Source organism: Ranitomeya variabilis, chromosome 1 (assembly GCF_051348905.1).
Source record: "Ranitomeya variabilis isolate aRanVar5 chromosome 1, aRanVar5.hap1, whole genome shotgun sequence".
In the NCBI taxonomy this organism is placed as follows: domain Eukaryota; kingdom Metazoa; phylum Chordata; class Amphibia; order Anura; family Dendrobatidae; genus Ranitomeya; species Ranitomeya variabilis.
The window spans coordinates 48,585,204-48,609,178 of NC_135232.1; positions in this window are offsets into that span (position 1 = coordinate 48,585,204).

Here is a 23,975-nt window from a genome sequence, read left to right on the forward strand (position 1 = left end):
ACAAGAATATAACTACTATAATACTGCCCCCTATGTAAAAGAATATAACTACTATAATACTGCCCCTATGTACAAGAATATCACTACTATAATACTGCTCCTATGTACAAGAATATAACTACTATAATACTGCCCCTATGTACAAGAATATAACTACTATAATACTGCCCCTATGTACAAGAATATAACTACTATAATACTGCTCCTATGTACAAGAATATAACTACTATAATACTGCCCCTATGTACAAGAATATAACTACTATAATACTGCTCCTATGTACAAGAATATAACTACTATAATACTTCCCCTATGTACAAGAATATAACTACTATAATACTGCCCCCTATGTAAAAGAATATAACTACTATAATACTGCCCCCTATGTAAAAGAATATAACTACTATAATACTGCCCCTATGTACAAGAATATAACTACTATAATACTGCCCCTATGTACAAGAATATAACTACTATAATACTTCCCCTATGTACAAGAATATAACTACTATAATACTGCCCCCTATGTAAAAGAATATAACTACTATAATACTGCCCCCTATGTAAAAGAATATAACTACTATAATACTGCCCCCTATGTAAAAGAATATAACTACTATAATACTGCCCCTATGTACAAGAATATAACTACTATAATACTGCCCCCTATGTAAAAGAATATAACTACTATAATACTGCCCCTATGTACAAGAATATCACTACTATAATACTGCTCCTATGTACAAGAATATAACTACTATAATACTGCCCCTATGTACAAGAATATAACTACTATAATACTGCCCCTATGTACAAGAATATAACTACTATAATACTGCTCCTATGTACAAGAATATAACTACTATAATACTGCCCCTATGTACAAGAATATAACTACTATAATACTGCTCCTATGTACAAGAATATAACTACTATAATACTTCCCCTATGTACAAGAATATAACTACTATAATACTGCCCCCTATGTAAAAGAATATAACTACTATAATACTGCCCCCTATGTAAAAGAATATAACTACTATAATACTGCCCCCTATGTAAAAGAATATAACTACTATAATACTGCCCCTATGTACAAGAATATAACTACTATAATACTGCTCCTATGTACAAGAATATAACTACTATAATACTTCCCCTATGTACAAGAATATAACTACTATAATACTGCCCCCTATGTAAAAGAATATAACTACTATAATACTGCCCCCTATGTAAAAGAATATAACTACTATAATACTGCTCCTATGTACAAGAATATAACTACTATAATACTTCCCCTATGTACAAGAATATAACTACTATAATACTGCCCCTATGTACAAGAATATAACTACTATAATACTGCCCCCTATGTAAAAGAATATAACTACTATAATACTGCCCCCTATGTAAAAGAATATAACTACTATAATACTGCCCCTATGTACAAGAATATAACTACTATAATACTGCTCCTATGTACAAGAATATACCTACTATAATACTGCCCCTATGTGCAAGAATATAACTACTATAATACTGCCCCTTATGTACTAGAATAAACCTACTACAATACTATTTCTACTATTCTTTCCTCTGTTCTAGCGCTGTTTTGAATCACAAAGAAAATAATTAATAAAAAAAACCATAGTAGACGCTGGTTAAGATCCAGGCTTTCCTTGTGTATGAGAAACATTCATCTCTGCAATACGAGCATCTGGTAAATCAGGACGAGCTCTCACATTAAAATCCGCCTAATTCACAGTTTGCTGCTAATTCAGGAAAAGAGATGGTTGCCCAGGAGCATCGCTGATTAATCCACTGCTGTGAATCTCCATGTATCGCCCTGCACTAACATCTCAGAGATGTTTTAATATCTGTAGATAATGCAAAGCATTAAACACAGTCTCCAAAGAACCGGACGTAATGTCTGACATAAAAACTTTCATAAACCACCCACAATCAGTTGGCTTCAGCCCCAGTTACTAAGAACATATTTTATGATGCAGTGACAAGATATATACATGGTCCTGAACAAGTCTAGTCCTCACGAACCAAGATTTCGATGAGAAATAGCAATATTTAACAAGCAAAGTTATATACAGTACAGACCAAAAGTTTGGACACACCTTCTCAATTAAAGATTTTTCTGTATTTTCATGACTATGAAAATTGTACATTCACACTGAAGGCATCAAAACTATGAATTAACACATGTGGAATTATATACTTAACAAAAAAGTGTGAAACAACTGAAATTATGTCTTATATTCTAGGTTCTTCAAAGTAGCCACCTTTTGCTTTGATGACTGCTTTGCACACTCTTGGCATTCTCTTGATGAGCTTGATAGTCCTACTGAATAGACTGTTAGAATTTGTATTATGGCAAGAAAAAAGCAGCTAAGTAAAGAAAAACGAGTGGCCATCATTACTTTAAGAAATGAACGAGCATAGAGGGACCCAAAAGTCTGGTGTTACATAAGGCACTTCATAGGTTTGAGGTTCTTGCTGTTCCTGAGGTCACATGACCGCAGAGACGTTCACCCTGTAGGGAAAAGTAACTGCCAATAAGAGACTAATCTACTTTGACATCATTTGTTTTACCATATAATGAACTAAAAATGAATGAAAAATTTCCAAGTAAGGTGAAAAGGAGAAAAAAAAGCTTTGACATTATTTTTTGGGTTTTATGGCATGTGTTGTGCGGTAAAAATAACCTGAACACATTAGGGTGTGTGCACACGATCCAGAAGTAGCAGCGCTTTGGACGCAGTGCGTGTTTGCTGAGTCCAAAGCGCTGCTTTCTATTAAACACAGGTAAATCCACATGTGTTCAATGAACCGTACAGATTTACCGAATTCAATACATTCAATCAATTGTATTTCTGTTGCGGAGTCTCTCGTCTCCGCAAGAGAAGTTGACATGCTGGGGTCTTCAAAGACGCGCAGTAGATGCACATGCACGCATAGTGGACATGGGATTTCTACTGTAGAAATCCCATCCACTATACTGTAACATGTGGCCGCTGCATCAAACCCGCAGCAATTCCTGATCATGGGAATGTATCCTTAAAGATTGCATTATATAATCAATGGGCTGAAAGTGCAGACTCTCAGCTTAAGGGCACAGTTAGACAGCCGTATTACAAATATTATGATTGCATCGCAGTGCTAGAACTGGCCGAAGAATCTCCTGACTTAAGCGGCTATCTGACTGTGCCCTTAATGTGAGGATATTCACATCCTAATTGGAGTAAGAGTTTACTGCTGCTTTATATGTAGCTGCCTTTTTTTATGGGACCAAAAGTAATTGGACAATTATTTTAAAAGTTCTTTAATTGGCTGCATGGTTTTTCTCTAGTTAATCTATGATTAGTGTTGAGCATTCCGAATCTGCAAATATCGGGTATAGGCCGATATTCGCTGTATCGGAATTCCGATACCGAGTTCCGATATTTTTGTGATATCGGAAATCGGAATCGGAAGTTCCTATAAGTTCCCAGGCGTGTGCGGTGCGTATGGTTCCCAGGGTCTGGAGGAGAGGAGACTCTCCTTCAGGCCCTGGGATCCATATTCATGTAAAAAAATAAAGAATAAAAATAAAAAATATGCATATACTCACCCCTCCGGCGGACCCTGGACCTTAGCGGTGTAACCGGCAGCCTCCGTTCTTAAGAATGCAGTGAGTGTAGGACCTGCGATGACGTCGCGGCTTGTGATTGGTCGCGTGAGCGGTCACATGAGCGGTCACGCGACCAATCACAAGCCGCGGCGTCATCGAAGGTCCTTCACTCACTGCATTCTTAGGAACGGAGGCAGACGCTTGCAGCGGTGACAGCCAGAGCTCGTCCGAGGGTGAGTATATCCATATTTTTTATTTTTATTCTTTATTTTTTACATTTATATGGATCCCAGGGCCTGAAGGAGAGTTTCCTCTCCTTCAGACCCTGGGAACCATCCAGGATCACTTCTGATATTTGTGTCCCATTGACTTGTATTGGTATCGGGTATCGGTATCGGCGATATCCGATATTTTTTGGATATCGGCCGATCCAATCCGATACCGATACTTTCAAATATCGGAAGGTATCGCTCAACACTATCTATGATTAAATAAACAGGTAAAAGGTCTAGAGCTGAATCCAGGTGTGATATTTGTGTTTGAAAGCTGTTTCTGTGAACCCACAACATGCGGTCAAATAAACTCTCAATGAAAGTGAAAAAGACCACAATCAGAAATAAGCAAAATAATGAAATGCATCAGGGAAACAGCAGAATTGTTAGGAGTGGCCAAAACAACAGTTTGGTTCAGTCTGCCAAAAAATTAGCAGACATGTAAGCTTGAGAGTTCAAAAAGACCTGGATGTCCACGGAAGATAACAGTGGTGAACAATCAAAGAACCCTTCCCATGATGAAGAAAATCCCCTTCACAACATCCACCCAGGTGAAGAACACTCTCCAGGAAGTAAATATCAATTTATCATAAATATAATATCTTACAATAAGGACTTAACTGAGTGGTACTGATACAGAGTACATATCCATATTGATGTATTATTTCAATACTAATTTAAAGTGCACACAGTGCCTTTAAATACCAATGCAACACTGGGGGCAAAATTTCAATAGGTGATGTGACCCTTAACTGTATGCAGTGAAGTAGTCCTGGACATAAAGGACTTCATAGTTTATATCAAACATACACAAATGAAGCGCCCCCACACCGCCGCAGGGCCTAGGGGTACCCGGCACCGGGCCTCTGGGTCTCAGTCCTGGGGTTGTCACGGTGGCTAGACCCGGTCCGTGGCCCTGTGTGTCGGTGAGGGACGTCCGGTGATAGAATAGTGTATGATGGTATAGTTGTGGGGTGCAGATCGCGGGAAATAACGAGGACACCAGGTTGCAGTCTCTTTACCTCTTTACTGAAGATCTCTGAGTCCTCAGTCCAGAATACGGTTCACCAGGCTGCGCAAGTCCGGCCGGTCCAATGACACTTCCAGAGTTCTCTTCACAGGAGGAAATCTGTGCCTTCCCCCTAGCGCTATGTGTTGTAGTCCTTCCCTGCTGTGCTTACGGAAAGTACCCCACAACTGTTGTGTCTGTTTCTGATGTTCCCTCACAACTCGATTAGATGATGTTCTGCTAATCCTCCGTCCCTCCCTGAGGTTCGGGTAGGAACGGCACCCGTTTGACGGGTAGGCCTGGAGTTCTTCCGGGACCCTAGAGACGCCCCTCTCCCACAATTGCCTCCCAAGACTTCATAGGTGATTTGAGTTAGACAGCCCGCCTGAGACTGACTGTCCTGCCGCTGTTTGGAGTATTGCTTGAAGCTGAATGTTATTCTACTCCCTCGGCGTTCCGGCCACCGGTAGTGCGCCTCAGTAGGATGTTGCTTCGGTCTTACAGCACGACTCCTACTGGTATTTCTCCTTTGCGTGATCCCGTTTCTCACTCAGCACAATCTATCTCTCTTCTAATCCTTTCTTGGGCACCGCCGCTACCCGGAGCAGGCACGGTCCCGTTACGTTCGTTCTCGTTGCCGAGCCTCTGTCAGGATCCCACCCCTGACAGAGACCCTACTGTATCTTCCCCTACAACACCCTCTGCCACAAGGTGTTGCCTGGTTCCAACCCAGTCAGCTTTCTGATCTAACTTCCTGCCTGACCCCCAGTTTACCCACTATGGTGGGGAGTGGCCTAATGAATAGCACCCTTAGCTCCCCCCGGAGGCCCGGCTGTGAAATGTATTGGTGTCTGTGATACCTGATCAGATGAACTCCTTCAGTGCCATCGGACGCACCATAGCTCCCCATAGTGGCGGAGCCACAGTACTGCAACGACCAGGACTCTGGGGCGCTGCACTCCCCCCTGGTTAAACACAGTACTCCGGGACTGGGAAGAAAACAACAATACAAGTTTAGCAAAAAGACATACAATTTTTGTTGAGTGCAAATAACAATATGTATACTTGAACAAGCTTCCCTTTATGGGAGGTGAGGACACTTGAACGTTACAAAACATGGTTAAATATCAAAACATTATAAATTACAGGCTATAAATAACTCCTGTTACCCAACCGGGTATTCTACTTAGTGCAAACATTGGTATAATACATTAACATTGTCTTTAGAGGACACACACTCTAAGTCCACCGAAGACCTTCCTATAATCACATTATAAGGCATATCAACTTTTCATTCTCCTTCTTTGAATCTGCAGGACCGCCTGTCCTATCGGCACCAGACCTACTGCCTCTCCTTTCTATTACAGGACCGTCCCGTTCAGCCAGGACCTACTGCCTTTTCAACTGCTATACATAGTATAGGACATAACATACCTTCAGTTTTAGAAGCACTGAGCCATCTACGTATAGCTCCTAGGAGGACTCACTACCTAACCCCTACGGGTTTACTTTCTGTCCTCTGTAGCACATTATTAACTCTTCTTAACTTTCTATGGAGGACTCAGGGTTTACCTTCTATCCCCAGTTTCTATCAACATTATCAATCATTCCTTTTCTTCCGAGAAACATCATCATCATTTTCTTTCATCAAACATTATTGCTACCCGTCTTAAAGCAATATCACCGTTTAAGTGCAACAATTGAACATCCCCTTTAAGAAGGGACCAAGTCTCTATGAGGTAGCATTTCTTCTCAAGCTACCAGTCCTTACTCAGCAAAGGTTCCAGTGTGGTATCTTCACAAAGAGTCTCTTTCCAAGTAAGACCAGTAGGAAGCGCCTTTAAGAAGGTGCAAACTATATACAGGAAGTTTGTATCATGCACTGTTCATGATTCAACAGTTTTTATAACATTGTGGAACAAAAAAGCAAAAATGAAAGTGAAAGCAAAAATAAAAAGCAATAGGGATCCCGGGTAAACAAAGGGATCCCTTTAAGAGTTAACCAAGGACGGGTTTTAGCAGCAAAACAGCAAGGAAATAAACAGTTAACTATGTACAGTTTCAGGTTTCCGAGGCTTAGTTGGACGGCTTCCAGGGCTGCACCTGGCACTTAACCCTTCTTGGCCTGGGCAAAGTGAGGTCCAGGGTTACACCCAGTGCTGGACAAACGCCGTTAATCCGTCTTTCATGTATGGTTAAATCATGCGCAGCGATGGATGTCTGTGCAGCTTGAGTATGGGCATCTGCTGCAGCAGAGGTAGCGGATGCGGCAAGATCAGTCACTGGAACGGAGTCAGCAGCTGTGGTACTAGCAGTCACTGGAGTGGTGTCGGTTGTCAGGGCAGGGTGGCTCTTCCTACCTGCTTCAGATGCGGTCCCTCCGGTGCCGGTCTGCTCTGCCTCCGCTGGGGTCTGGAACGCTGGTTGCGGGGCCTTGTGCTGCGGCGTTGTCATCTCTGCTTGCAGCATCTCGCTTTCCGGCAGAGCCTTGCTTTCTGGCTTCGGAGCGCTGGAACTTCTTTCTTGCTCCGGACCAGACGAGGCTGCCGACAGACGTCTGGCGAGGCTCCCGATGATGGTCTTCTTCCACCCGGCCTCAGTGCTCAGCTGCATCCGCCGGGGTTGGTGGATCAGCTCGTCCGCTCCGGTCTGCAGGAGTTCAGCGTCAACTGTGGAGGTCTGGCTGCGGTGCCTCTCCGGGTAGCTGGGGGAGTCCTCGGCTCCGACCCCACACTCCGGCTCCGGGCGGCTGGCCATGGCGGCCTCCATGTTGCTCGCTCCTTCTTCCTGGTCCTTTTCCCGCTCTCTTCTTCGTGGGCGGTTTCATTTTCGTTGTCTCTGCCCACCATTAAGGATCAGGAGGCGGATCTCGGCTGCTGACGGACACGTCCTCAAGGGGCCGAGATATTTAGACTGGGCGGCCATTGTCTTTCGCGCTCTTCAGCTTGTTCACGCCCACTTCCACGCCCTTCTTCTTCTCCTGCGCTCTCCTTAGCGCTGTAATGGTGGCGGTTTTGGCGGGAACTTCTGGCGGCAAGTGGCAACACACAGTCCTTGTAATAAAGCACAGTCCAAGCACGATAAATCACAGTTCCAAGGCACACATGACCTGATTCTTCAGGCTTAAGTAGATCCTGTTCGTGACGCCAAGTTGAAGCGCCCCCACACCGCCGCAGGGCCGAGGGGCACCCGGCACCGGGCCTCTGGGTCTCAGTCCTGGGGTTGTCACAGTGGCTAGACCCGGTCCGTGGCCCTGTGTGTCGGTGAGGGACGTCCGGTGATAGAATAGTGTATGATGGTATAGTTGTGGGGTGCAGATCGCGGTAAATAACGAGGACACCAGGTTGCAGTCTCTTTACCTCTTTACTGAAGATCTCTGAGTCCTCAGTCCAGAATACGGTTCACCAGGCTGCGCAAGTCCGGCCGGTCCAATGACACTTCCAGAGTTCTCTTCACAGGAGGAAATCTGTGCCTTCCCCCTAGCGCTATGTGTTGTAGTCCTTCCCTGCTGTGCTTACGGAAAGTACCCCACAACTGTTGTGTCTGTTTCTGATGTTCCCTCACAACTCGATTAGATGATGTTCTGCTAATCCTCCGTCCCTCCCTGAGGTTCGGGTAGGAACGGCACCCGTTTGACGGGTAGGCCTGGAGTTCTTCCGGGACCCTAGAGACGCCCCTCTCCCACAATTGCCTCCCAAGACTTCATAGGTGATTTGAGTTAGACAGCCCGCCTGTGACTGACTGTCCTGCCGCTGTTTGGAGTATTGCTTGAAGCTGAATGTTATTCTACTCCCTCGGCGTTCCGGCCACCGGTAGTGCGCCTCAGTAGGATGTTGCTTCGGTCTTACAGCACGACTCCTACTGGTATTTCTCCTTTGCGTGATCCCGTTTCTCACTCAGCACAATCTATCTCTCTTCTAATCCTTTCTTGGGCACCGCCGCTACCCGGAGCAGGCACGGTCCCGTTACGTTCGTTCTCGTTGCCGAGCCTCTGTCAGGATCCCACCCCTGACAGAGACCCTACTGTATCTTCCCCTACAACACCCTCTGCCACAAGGTGTTGCCTGGTTCCAACCCAGTCAGCTTTCTGATCTAACTTCCTGCCTGACCCCCAGTTTACCCACTATGGTGGGGAGTGGCCTAATGAATAGCACCCTTAGCTCCCCCCGGAGGCCCGGCTGTGAAATGTATTGGTGTCTGTGATACCTGATCAGATGAACTCCTTCAGTGCCATCGGACGCACCATAGCTCCCCATAGTGGCGGAGCCACAGTACTGCAACGACCAGGACTCTGGGGCGCTGCACAAAAATCCAGGAATCTATATAGAACTCAAAGGGAAGAGCTTAACTTACCCAGTGCATATCCGGAAGCCCCAACACGCGTTTCACCCTGCTTCCTCAGGAGGTGTGTATTGGGGTAGGGAGTACTTTATGGCAACTAATAGATAGAGTGACAGACATGCACAGATCGGTGATTCATTGACATATAGATCCTGTAAGTAGCCCATCGCATGCCACCTCTCGGGCGTATGAAGTATCAACTTTCTGTTTCCTGAAAGCCAGGCACAGACACCATGGCAACTAGTGCCAGTGCGTTTGCGCATGCGCACACACAAGGACTCAATGAGGAGAGGTAGTATAGGAAGGTGGGGACATTAGTTAGTGTGGTCACATGACCAAAAGGGGCATATTTGTCATAGGACTTGGCAATGCATAACACAAGATTAGCCTCATTATTTAACGCAGTAATGTATGTAAAAAAGTAACTATTACATTTATCTGGTGGCACCTTGTTCTGCTTTGCCCTAAAAATTGTTATGCAGCAGAGAACTGATCCCAAACATCCAGCCAATGTCATGAAGAACTATTTTCGGTATAAAGAAAAAGAAGTCCTGGAAGTGATGATCCGGCCCCCGCAGAGCCCTGATCTCACATGATCCAGTCTTTCTGGGATCACATGAAGAGACAGAAGGATTTACACAACGGACATACACAGAAGATCTGGGGTCAGTTCTCCAAGATGTTTAGAACAATCTCCAAGACAAATTTCATGAAAACTGGTCTGCAAGTACAAGTACCTAGAACAACTGATGAAGTTAAAGAGCGGTCACCATATATTGATGGCATTTACATTTCTATTTTGTTCACTCACTTAACATTTTATTAATTTATAAAAATAAAACTATTAACACTTCTATTTTTGAAAGCTCCTTACTTTGGAATATTTCTACTAGACCGGCATAACACTTTTGCCAAATACTGTGTGTGTGTTTGTGTTTTAAAAACTCAATTCTTAACTTTAAAAAAATTATTCCAATTAAAACATCTAATATCCTATAATCCTATATTACACGTCGACATTGCCCGTGGAAAAATAAAAGGTTAAGAAAATGAAAACCATTTAATGATTAAAGAAAAAAATAGTCTGCGCAAAACCTTCCTTTTAAAAATAGTTTTCCATAAATATTATAGATCAAAGAGAATCTCATAAACAATCATACGGGCATTTCAATGTAAATTCGAAAAAAAAATTTTTAACCATTTTTATTTTTGCATTTTTTTATTTATATTTCTTTTTTATTCCTTTCAAAGTCTTTGAATTGCGCCCTGTTTAGAGAAGAATTTTATGAATAGAAGAAGCTGCATTAAAGAGAGGGACCCATCTGGCCACTAGTACAACTCAATTTGATCTCATTCACTGTCTTTTGTCCCGCTCACTTTACAACAGATTTTTGTGAATTTCGCTCAGCCACTAGGGCACATGCTTAACGTTCTAAATTACTATTAAAAACAGCAGGCACAGCGTGGAAACAATATTGAGGCAATCTCGGTTAAGGTATCATTTCATCTGGACCTTTAGAACTTGAGAGCAGAAGCCGCGGATTTATCCTGCCCGTGTTTTGTTAAGGTTAAAATATCTGTACAGAGAGCAGCTGAGCTACATGAATGGGGGGTTACAAGGGCTCCTCGCAGCCTTTTACCATTTCTTTGATGCCACAATAGCTGAAGGCATGGATTCAAAAAGACTTCACATTGTTTCCTAAATTTTAATTTAAACGGGGGGCACAAAACACTTGATCTGTGGGATTTGATTAAAAATTCAGACAAATAAATAGGTTGCTGTCAATTTCTTTAAAAAAAAAGAAATAAGAGATCCGTAGCCTAATAATAGTTATTTTACCAGCTTTTACCAGCTTTAAACTGCTATTATTATTTTGTTGTTGTCATCTATTAATATTATTTATTTTTTATTTTTTATAAAACTTAACGTTTGGTAACAAAAAATTCATTTAAAACCGAATAACAATTTCTTTAAAAATTTAAAGAGAACATGTAATTTTGAAAATAATCTATTGATCAGCCTTTTATGTTGAAGGCACTTTTTTTGTACAATTTTTTTCTCTGCAGTTTTCCATAACTCCATCTAGATTAACTTTTTCGCGACCAGGCCAATTTTTACAATTCTGACCAGTGTCACTTTATAACTCTGGAACGCTTCAACGTGTCCCAGTGATTCTGTTATTGTTTTTCATGATATATTGTACTTCATGGTAGTGGTAAAATTAGTTCTATATAACTTGCGTTTATTTCTGAACATATTGGAAATTTGGCAAAACTTTAGAAAATTTTAAAATTTTCAAACTTTTAATCTTTATGTCCTAAACCCAGAATGTACAGGCATTTTCCCACACTCCAGAGTTCAGCGTGGGTCAGGCTGGAAGGGAGGGCAGCATCAGTGACGTCACCGCTAGGCACCTGTGCCGACAGAATCTCATTCATTCACCAGTAGTTTGCAACTGGGGCGGTCGCATCTTAGCACTGTCCTGGCTGTAAACTGTATTTTACCCAGATATAGATTACTGCGTTAGACACAACGACGGACAGGTATGGTATATTGTTGGTTTATTATTTTATGTTTATGTTTATATACCATCAGCCATACAGAGATGGTAATCCCATAGATGTACTACTACCGTCACGTGAAGACGAGACCTGACAAGAGCCCTCGATGACTCCTGCAGCAAGCGTTCCTCAGCTCTGCTGTCCAATCTGTTACTGGGACATGCGAGACTTTCTGCAGGTTTTCAGTGTTCTGGTAATCGCATAGCTACTTAACTGAGCTGTCTGCCACTGATCCCTTCCAGATGTAGTTTGTGCTTCTTGGTGAGTGTTAGCGTGATTCTGTTGCTCTGAGTTCTCATCTTCTGCTGCCTGACCCTTTGGAGCGTGTTCTGATTATGACTTTGTCTTGTCCATCGGCTTTTGATCCGCTATCTCTGGTTATTGACCCTGGACTGTGATCTGACTTACACCTTCGTCTTTTCCTTTGTTATCTACGTAGTTGGAGCGCCCCCAGACGCAGGGCCGCGGGGGTACTCGGTATCGGGCCTCTCTATCTCAGTCCTGGGGTTGTCACGGTGGCTAGACCCGGTCCGTGACCCTGCTAAGGGGCGTCCAATGAAAGGTGTGATGGTGGTGCGTGGTGCAAGTCGCGATGAATAACGAGGACACAGGGTTGCAGTCTCTTTACCTCTTTACTGAAGGCTTCAGGATCCGCAATCCAGAGCACTGCTAACAGGGCTGGCTGAGACCGGCCGGTCCAAAGGCACATCCAGAGTTCCCTTTGCAGATGGAAATCAGTGCCTACCTTCTAGCGCCTGTGTGTTGTAGTACCTCCCTGCTGAGCACCACAGGATAGTCCTCACAACTGTTGTGTCGGTTTCTGATGTTATTTCTCAAAACTTGTATCTGTTCTGATGTTCTTCTCCGTCCCCCAGATGATATGGATAGGACGCACCCGTATGACGGGTAGGCCTGGAGTTCTTACGGGACCCTAGAGTCGCCCCTCTCCCACAGTTGCCCCCTATGTCTGCTTAGGTGATTTAGGTGAGACAGCCAACCTAAAGTCAACTGCCCTGCCACTGTTTGAAGTAATGCGTGGAGCCCAATACTTCCTCGGCGTACCGGCCACCGGCTACGCGCCTCAGTAGGATGTTGCCTCGATCTTACGGCACGACTCCTACTGGCTTTATCTCCTTTGTGCTGCGATCTCATTTCTCACTTCTCCACAATAAACCTTGCTTCTGTTCCTTTCTTAAGATACCACCGCAATGAAGTGCAGGCGCGGTTCCGTAACGATCTGTTCTGTTCGCTAGGCCTCTGTCAGGATCCCACCCTTGACAAGGACCCCCCTGAATCTTCCCCTGCAACACCCTCTGCCACAGGATGTTGCCTGGTTCCAACCCAGTCAGCTTCTGTCCAACTTTCTGTCCAGCCCCCAGTTTTACCAGATTGTGAGGAGTGGCCTAATCATAGAACCCTTTGCTCCCCCTGGTGGCCAAAATGTGACGTGTAATGTGTGACTGTGATACCTGGTCAGGTGAACTCCTTAGGTGCCATCAGACGTACCATCACTCCCCTTAGTGGCGGAGCGACAGTACTGTAACGACCAGGACTCTGGGGCGCTGCATATTCCCTTGGTATTGACCCCGGAACGTCTGACTCTTCTGCCTCACGGCCTGTCCATGAATAGTGATTAGCGTCACATTAATGACTAGAGTCACAACAGAGATTAACACTGAAAATTACAATTTTTTAATAAAAATTAAAATTTTGGTTTACAGAAATTATTTTTTTTTAAATCCTTAAATTTTGCTTATATACAAGCCATTATACAGGAAAGAACGTGTCTTGACATTTCTTTTTCCTGTAAACCCCAATATCTTTTCAATTTTGAATGTTTTGTCAGTCTTTTAAGTGAGGTAAAAGTGTGGCACCATTGTTTGATCTGAGAGTCTAAGATGCTTCCAGGGGTCTACACCATGCTGTTCTCCTGTTCAGCACTTTTTCCATCCATTTAAACAAATTCACTGCCCCCAGACCTCCCTGTAGGGTCTGTGAGGCAGTGACAGGTGTTATATGAGAGGATCGCTATGTGTCCACCAGGATGCGCATAGAAGCGTATTAAGACCACTGGCGTACATTGGAGTCACAGATATAGCTGTGATTGCAGTGCAAGATAAAATAAAAATTTGGTCTTGGGCAAGCTATTTTCCCAAAGCAGATTTAAGAAAACCCAGCATGGGCTTTTATTTTTGGAGCAAACTACAGGATGGTTCGCTCCCTCCAGGCCGGGTCTTACAAGTCCACAGATTCCATTTAAAAACCCTGCAGCAAAGAGCTGGGTGTGTCAGTGTTTGTTTTGCAAGCGGCAGAGCAGGTGGCTCTGCAACAGCCAGCTTGTGTAAGGGAACACAGAGCCAAGAGAAGCGAATGCCTGGTACCCCTCAGCATGACACGGTGGTGCAGTCACCCACGGCAACCTGCCTTGGTTACAAACTGTTTTGATGCCCCGGCTGCGATGCAGAGGATACCATGTGCTTTTCATTTTGTGTGAGTTTTTGGACATTAAACACCTTTGCTTTAAACTTTCCTGGGTCACTACCTCATTACTACACGGTGTTTACACCGCTGCACTACAGGTCTTTAAATCAAAGTAAGGAGAGAGTTGATACCCAAGTATAAATATATAAGCATGTATTATACTATATACTGTTCAGGTAGGCAGCACAGAATATAAATAAAGAAACTACTTGAACACAAAAATATCAATAGATAAAAAATATCAATTATAACAAATCTTATTTTATTAGAGACACCAATTAAGACTAAACTGAAAAAAATCAGAAAATGCAGAAAATAACAAGGCATGATAAAAAATTATGCACAAAATACTAAATTAAAAATGAGGGGAGCAGGCCATCACATGCAGCAATAATATAAATAGATAATATATAATATACAGCTCTGGCAAAAATTAGACCACCACATCAAAACTCTGTCAGCCCATTCTCCAGACCTGAACCCCTCTGAAAACCTTTGGAATGTAATAAAGAGGATCATGGATAGTCACAACAAGCCATCAAACAAAGAAGAACTGCTTACATTTTTGCCCAAGAAGCAGTGTGAAAGACTGGTGGAAAGCATGCCAAGACGCATGAAAGCTGTGATTAAAAATCATGGTTATTCCACAAAATATTGATTTCTGAACTCTTCCTGAGTTAATAAATTATCAAATTCACCGCACTCTCTTCAGACAATTGCCAAGAATATGCCAGTTTATTAACCTGAATAAAGCTGGGAGCATAACAGAATATTACAGCATATGCGATTAACAACGTTTCGGCTCAACCTGGGCCTTTATCACGTTTTCGCTGTGGAAAAAGTACACAAACAAAAAAATAAACATAAAGTAAATCAACATACATGAAATGGTACAAGGTCATCGTAGGTTATCCTAAAAACAGTGTAGGGAAACCAGAATAAGTCCACTACTAAGGACATAGGGAGGTGTCCGTGGAGGTGATGACCAGGGAATGAATATCTGGGTGGGGTAGAGAGGGTCCTGTGCGTCCTGCAAGTAGGGATGATAGAGTGAGTACTAATGGTAAAGATATTTAGATCGTCAGAACGGGGGTGATCAGAAGGTACACAGCAAAAGACATATATACACATTGCATTACATCAGTATAACATGATAATGTGGATCACAATATAATACAGCAGCGGCATGGGAGTTTTACCTTATTCCAGTGAAGGATAGTGTATGAGAAGGGATAAGTCCCAATGGTGCAGCAGAAGTTCTGCAGGAAATAGTGAACAAAAGTTAGCTGGTAAGGAATAAGGAGTTAGTGCCCCAATAGGTTAACTAAGTTACCTTTGAATAGTACACTGGAGTGTAGGTACGCTTAATTGGGGAACCCTTACAGAGGGTATAGACCTGTTAGAGGTAAATAGTCTGTATATAATGTCCGTCTGAGTGCCCCTAGTATATCGTGACAGGCAGCCATGTGTATAAGTAATTACCTTAGGTATATAGGTGGTGAGCGGCGCTCCCGCGCTTTGCTCAATGGCAGCTAGTGTTCGGTCTGTGGCTGGGGCGGCGTGTGTTTGTTAAAACGCCGCCATACCGGAAGTAGACGGCGCAAACTGGAAGTGACGTTGCGCACCTCTGTGGGGCCTCATTGCGCATGCGCAGCCCTTGTTGTGACAACCCTGTAACCAAGCGCTGCTAGAAGCCTGGAACAGAGCGCTGTGTAGCGGCATAGATGACCTAGTGGGGACAAACTGTAATCTGAAAACTATGTACAAGCCGCAATGTATATATAGAGATGTTGACATATGTGCCTAGATGTTTGTGTGTGTGCAATGCGATATATTATCTGCTTGCAGGATAATGAATTATACGGAGAAGTAAAACAGGGGAGCAAAACAAAAACAAAACAGGGAAAAAATATATTATTACTGGTGGGAGGGGGGGGAAAGAAAAGGAAAGGACGAATCAGGGAACTAGGGGCAACTCACCCACATACGAGTTGTAGGTCCTATAGGATCATATTTTATCGAGTCTGTGAAGAGAGGATAGAATAATTAAGTGGTATAGCAAGGCTCATACTAACCAATCAATTTCCCTATTGAGCCCTCTGGGGGCCAGAGTGTCCAGTTTGTATATCCAGAGGGTTTCTCGTGCTCTGAGAAGTTTTATGTGATCACCTCCTCTCCTGGGGCGGGGGACCTGCTCGATGACCTGGAATTTTAGTTGTGCCACTGTGTGTCTGAATTTGGTAAAGTGATCCGGTAAAGGCAACCAGTTTTTGCCGCACCTGATGGTAGATTTGTGACTGGCAATTCTGTCCTTAATATGCTGTGTGGTTTCCCCTATGTATAGGAGGCCACATGGACATTTAATTAGGTACACGACAAAGTTTGAGTCACATGTAAAGAATCCGCGTATTGGGTAGGACTTTCCGGTTCTGGGATGGGTTACGGTACTGGACTTAATAACATTAGAGCAGGCTGCGCAGTTCAAACAGGGAAAGGTGCCATTACGTTGGGTGCCCAGAAATTTCTGTGTAGTGATGGGCCGCTTACTGCCTATATCCGCTCTTACAAGCTGGTCCTTAATATTGGGGGGTCTTTTGTTGCACATCAGGGCTGGTTCTTTGAAGGGAGGTATGTTCGGATATGCTTTGGCTAAAAGTGGCCAATGTCTCCTAATGATAGAATGGATTTTGGGAACCAGTGGATGAAATACATGTACAAACGGAATCCTTTCACTCGTATTGCTCGGGGGTCGAGGAGAAGGAGGCGACAAAATGCGTGCTTTCTCATCAGTGAGAAGTCTAGGGGGATAGCATCGTGCTTTAAATTTTGAAGTCATAGTATCTAGGCTATCATTGAGTTTGACAGGATCAGAGACAATCCGAGCTACCCTGTTAAGTTGGGAACGTGGTAGACTATTTTTCAATGAGCGTGGGTGACAGCTGGTGTAATGTAGGAGACTGTTACAGTCAGTAGGTTTACAATACATATCCGTGGAGAGGCCTCCATTTGTATCCTTGATAACTGTGGTATCTAAAAAGGGTACTGAGTCGGTATCATGATGAATGGTAAATTGGAGCTCGGGGAGGATGGAGTTCAAGTGAGAATGAAAGGATAGTAATGTGTCCGAGGTACCTGTCCAGACGAGAAAGATGTCATCAATGTAGCGGTGATAACATAAAACGTGTTGTTGGAAAAATTGATTTGTGAACACATGGGTTATCTCGAAATGGTTCATGAACGCATTTGCGTAAGCTGGCACAACGTTCGAACCCATTGCGGTCCCGCACTTCTGGATGTAAAAGGTGTCCTCGAATAAAAAGTAGTTCTCATAAAGCACTAGGGTGAGTAGGTCTAGGCAGAATTGGATAGCATCCTCCGAGATTGTGGATTGGCACAATAGATGCTTAGTGGCCTCCATGCCTTTCATGTGTTGAATTGACGTATAAAGACTATTTACATCAAGCGTGACAAGGGTACTGTTGGGTGGTACTGTGCCCAATTGTTTGATGATACTTAGAAAATGACCGGAGTCTAAAAGAAAGGATCGAGTGGACTTAACCATAGGTGTCAAGATTCTCTCCAGAAAGACAGACAGAGGAGACAGGACTGAGTCCGTTGAGGCCACTATAGGGCGACCGGGGGGATTTTGTAGTGATTTGTGAATCTTAGGTAACACATAAAATACGGGTGTTATCGGGTGAGCATTGATAAGGAAGGTTGCTGTTTTCTGATCAATGGTGTGTTGCATCAGATATGTGTCAACTACATTTTGATTTTGCGACTGATGGCCGCCACCGGGTCCCTAGGTATGATACATTAAGTGTTGGTATCAGCCAGTTGGCAATTAATCTCACCGATGTATTGTGTGCGATTCATCACTACAATAGCTCCCCCTTTGTCGGCCGGCTTCACTATAATGGATTTGTTGGTGTGGAGAGAGGACAGAGCCTGTTTCTCAGTGGGAGAAAGATTAGAATGAGGAGGAAATAGACCAAGACGTTGTTGGTGTATAAGAGAGTCCACCTCCTGGTCCACTAGAGAAATAAAAGTCTCCGCCGCGTGGTAGGTCCTAGGAGGGCAAAAATTACTACGATTACGGAGTCCAAGAGTGGTAATAGACAATGCCGGCGGTGTGTCATCTCCCCTCGTAGGTATCGGGGTGCGCATATTGTCCGTATTGAGACCAAAATGATTCTTAAGTCTTATTGTCCGGTAGAAATTTTCCAAGTCTTTTTTCAGCTGCAAAGCGTCCCAATTTGGTGTAGGGCAAAACGAGAGCCCCTTTTGAAGTACTGAGAATTCTGTGGGGGAAAGAAGATGGTCGGATATATTGATTACTAGGTTCATGGTCTCACCTGTGATCTTGTTGTCATTTTTCCGCTTTGCTCTCCTTGTGGGTCTCCATCGTGATGCCCTCCTCTCCGTCCCTTGGATAATAAACGACGGCTGGAATTGGTCGAGGAGTCGCTTCCGGAGCTGTAGGATCCATCTCTGCGTGGATAGAGTGAACGGCGCCAGGTGGAGGTAGAGGAGTCGGTCCATTTGTAGACCCTGTTGTTGGCGTAATCTTCGGTGTCACGTTGGAATTTGGCTCTTTTGCGTTCCTGTAAGATCTTCTGGTGTTCTGCCAAGGTTTTCTCAGTCTTCGTCTTTAGAGTGGACCACTCGGTGGAGGAAAGAGTAGTTGAAAGCTGCGTCTCTATATTCTGTATATTCTTTTTGTCTCCACTATTGCTTTCTGAAGGAACTCTATTGTTAGTATTATGATGTCTAGGGAGTAGTGTTGAGCATTCCGATACCGCAAGTATCGGGTATCGGCCGATACTAGCGGTATCGGAATTCCGATACCGGGATTCCGATACTTGCCGCGTATCGGATACCGGAATCGGAAGTTCCCAGATTCAAAATGCAGAAATTCAGCCAATGAGAATGATTTCAAGTGTGGGCACATCCTGTTCAGCATGGAGGGCATGAAACTACTGGCATGGCTGTGATTGGCTGCTGAAATGATGTCATGATGCAGTTTAAAAGTCGCTGGCGCCATTTTGCGATCACTCTGCTGTGAATTCAGTTAGTGACAGGACGCTGTTTGCTGACTGAGGGACAGTTTAGAGATAGCGATTTGCTTCTTTGTGCTTTCCAAAGGCTAATTTAGCAACCGCTGTGTTCACCTACTATTCACCTTCCTTTTGCCTTGTAGCGCTGTTTTCACAGCGATCTGCAAGGTCTCTCTGTGTGTGTGTGTGTGAGTGCAGCCCACTCTCTAGTCTGAGTGCAGCCACATAGGCCATCCATAGCTGGTTGTATTCAGTTCAGGGAGGGTGGTTCATTGCCTCATACTGTCCTTTTTTTTTTTTTTTTTGAAGTAGTGCAGGCTGCTGCACATTTTTTCCAAAAATTCCTATTAGTGTCTTTCCACCCGTCTCCAGCTAATTTGTGGAAAAACACTACATAGGATAAAGTAGAGGAGGGTTTTTGGGCCTTGCAGCGCCGTTTACGGCTGTCTGCACGGTCTCCGTGTGACTGCAGCTCGCCCTGTAATCTGTGAGCAGCTATAGCCTGGTTGTCTCCAGCTCAGGGTTTTTCACTGCGTCATACCGCCAAATCAATTTTCTTTTTTTTCAAAGTAGTGTAGTCTGCTGCTAATTTATTTTAAAAAATCCTATTAGTGTCTTTCCACCCGTCTCCAGCTAATTTGTGGAAAAACACTACATAGGATAAAGTAGAGGAGGGTTTTTGGGCCTTGCAGCGCTGTTTACGGCTGTCTGCACGGTCTCCGTGTGACTGCAGCTCGCCCTGTAGTCTGTGAGCAGCCGTAGCCTGGTTGTCTGCAGCTCAGGGTTTTTCACTGCGTCATACCGCCAAATCAATTTTCTTTTTTTTCAAAGTAGTGTAGTCTGCTGCTAATTTATTTTAAAAAATCCTATTAGTGTCTTTCCACCCGTCTCCAGCTAATTTGTGGAAAAACACTACATAGGATAAAGTAGAGGAGGGTTTTTGGGCCTTGCAGCGCCGTTTACGGCTGTCTGCACGGTCTCCGTGTGATTGCAGCTCTATCCGTTGTCAGTTCAGCCCCAAAAAAATAAATAAATAATAAAGTTCACCAAACACACCAGTTACACACCACTTTACATTTGTGTAGGCCACATTAGCTCATATTCAAGTCTAGTCCACACTTTAGAAAATTAGTGTGTCTTATACCTGTTAGGAGGAGTTGCTCAGGAATAAGCACACAAAGCCGTTAGTACTTTTCTGCTTATCTTTATCAGTCAACCAAGATGAAGAAGGCAGTGAGTAAGGCACGTGGGCGTGGGCGTGGGCGCGGAGCAGGGAGGGGACGTGGGGATTCTGTGCCTGCTGCGGGCACCGGTGAGTCATCAGCACCCACTTTCACAAGGGAACAGTCGTTCATGCGCAGCTTTGTCGCCGAGCGCCGTACACCGCTGCTGCGTGAAGACCAAATTGAAGCCGTTGTGGGATGGATGGCAGCTAATGCATCAACTTCCATTAGTGCCACATCCTCTCAGACACAGAGCACTGGAGAGCAGCCATCTGTCTCTTCACCACCTGCAAAATTGCCCAGGCAGACAGAGATCCCAGGACAGGAGCAGTCTCTACTTCTATTCTCTGAATCATCTCTTGGCTTGGAAACAGGGGGCCAGCCAAGCAGCATTGGAGAAATGGAAGAAGAGGCAGGGTGCAGTGATGCCCAACAGCTTTTTCTGTCTTCCTCTGAAGAGGCGGGTGGGCCAGTGGCTCCGGTCACCACCTCGCAGGCCGCATCAGCTGATGATGACACTCAGGTGCCACTTACTGGTGCGTGCTCTGCTGCTGAGACTACCCAGGAGGAGCAGTTGGGGGCAGAGGGTAGTGTAGATGATGAGGTCCTTGACCCATCTTGGCGTCAGGGACAGGAAGGTGGTGGGAGCAGCTCTGAGGAAGAGATTCCCCGTACGGCCCAAAGAGGGAGAGGGAGGGGGAAGACTGCGGATCCTGCAGCCTCCGCTTTGGCACCCGTAAGGAGCATGTCTCTTCCAAAAGTCAAAAGGGGGGCTCCCAAGACTTGCAGTGCCTGGTCCTTTTTTGACACAGTTGCAGATGACATTTGCTATGTCAGATGCAAGGTGTGTCATCAAAAAATCAAAAGAGGTCAAAAAGTCGCCAACCTCAATACCTCCAACATGTGGAAACATGTGCGCAACAGGCACCCGGCGGAGTTAGACAAACACACTGAAGAGCTAGGCCAACCAACAGCGGCAGCTACCACCTCTTCAGCTCGTGTTGCCTCTTCCTCTAGCTCACACGCAGCTGGTTCGGCTTCCTCCCAGGATCGCCGTGGAAGAACCTCTGGCCCTGTTGTCCAGAGACCCGCTGTCATTCCACCCGCAGCACCACTTTCCCAGTCAACCACACACTCCCAGCCCAGTCTACAGCCATCGGTAGTACAGGCATGGGAGAAAAGGCGGCCTTTCTCGTCAAACCACCCACGAGCACAGGCTCTGACTGCAGGCATTGCCAAACTTCTGTCACTGGAAATGCTGTCATTCAGGCTGGTGGAGACTGACAGCTTCCGTGACTTGATGTCATTGGCAGTCCCACAGTACAGTGTGCCCAGCCGCTTTTACTTCAGCAGGCAAGCCGTCCCTGCCCTGCACAAGCATGTGGAGGGACACATAAAACACGCGCTACTGAACGCCGTCAGTAGCAAGGTCCACATCACCACCGATGCGTGGACCAGTCAACATGGACAGGGGCGATACCTTTCCCTCACTGCCCATTGGGTTAATGTCGTTGAGCCGGGTACAGACCGTGCGAGTGGCGCAGGACGTGTCCTGCCCACTCCAAGGATTGCAGGAATCCATTCTGTACGCATTGACTCCTCCTCTTACACCAGTTCCTCAGAATCATCGCTGCAGGAGCCGTCACAGTCCACCTCCACATGGACCCGTGATGAACGTGTACCTGTTACGACCGACATGAGCACAGCCGTGGCCAAACGTCAACAGGCCGTCTTGAAATTAATTTTTTTGGGGAATCGTAGCCACACAGCGCAGGAGCTCTGGAATGCCATCAAGCAGGAGAGCGATGTGTGGTTTGAGCCAGCGAATCTCCAGCCAGGCATGGTAGTGTGTGATAATGGCCGAAATCTGGTGGCAGCCCTGGGCCTCGGCAACCTCACTCACATCCCATGTCTGGCACATGTGCTCAATTTGGTCGTGCAGAGCTTTTTGAGGGACTATCCGGATCTTGATGCACTGCTGCACAAGGTCCGCCTAGAGTGTGCTCACTTGCGGCGTTCCAGCACGGCAAGAGCGCGCATTGCGGCTCTGCAGCGCCGACACCGCCTGCCGGAACATCGCATCATATGTGACCTACCTACCAGGTGGAATTCCACGTTACATATGTTGGAGCGGTTGTGTGAGCAGCAGCAAGCTGTAATGGAGTACCAGCTGTATCAGGCGCAAAAAAGTCGCAGTCAGCGCCGTACAGACTTCACAACCACAGAGTGGGCCACTATGAAGGACGTCTGCCAGGTTTTGCGTCCCTTTGATTATTCCACGCGGATGGCGAGTGCAGATGATGCACTAGTCAGCATGACTGTCCCCCTTATCTGCCTGCTTGAAAAATCACTGCAAGCGCTAAGGGATGATGTTGTGGAAGAGGTGGAGGATGAGGATTCACCACTTCCATCATCTTCTGGACAGTCAGCGCCACGTGGTTCCTCACAAACGCGTAGGCAGGGGACAGTTTGTGAGGAGGATGAGGAGGAGTCAATGGAGGAGGAAGACATCCGTCCAGAGGAGGGAGTTCCCGAATTGTCCAGTACTCAGTGTGTACAGCGAGGGTGGGGTGATGACGAGCGGGCAGAGATCACGCCTCCAGCTGGGGACAGCGTTTCTTGGGCAGTTGGCAGTCTGCAGCACATGGTGGATTACATGCTGCAGTGCCTGAGAAACGACCGCCGCATCGACCACATTCTCAACATGTCTGATTATTGGGTGTTCACCCTCCTCGATCCTCGCTACCGGGACAACGTAGAGAGCCTCATCACACCGTTGAACCGGGAGCGAAAAATGCGGGAGTACCAAGACACACTGGTCAGTTCCATCATCTTCTCCATTCCAACTGAGAGAAGTGCTGCTAGTGCATTCCAAAGCAGCTCAGTGCGTCCAGGCAGTGGTGGAGGCTCTGCACAAAGAGGGAGCAGAAGCAGTGCCTCTGCCCAAGGCAAGACCAGTATGGCCGAACTGTGGCACAGTTTTCTGTGCCCGCCACAAAAGTCTACACCATCACAGACGGCTCCAGTCAGCAGGAGGCAACGGTTCCGTCAGATGGTGACAGACTACATGTCTTGCCCTCTTGCTGTACTCCCAGACGGCTCTTCCCCTTTCAAGTTTTGGGTCTCAAAGCTGGATACATGGCCAGAGCTAAGCCAGTATGCATTGGAGGTGCTGTCTTGCCCTGCGGCCAGTGTATTATCGGAACGTGTCTTTAGTGCTGCAGGTGGTGTACTAACTGACCGTCGCATGCGACTATCCTCCGATAACGTTGACCGGCTTACTTTCCTGAAAATGAACAAGGCCTGGATCTCGCAGGAATTTGCCACTCCTCCTCCTGATTAAATAATTAGGTCACTGTATACGTTATCCAGGTCTCCTGTTGTGTTCATCTTTCTACCACCTGA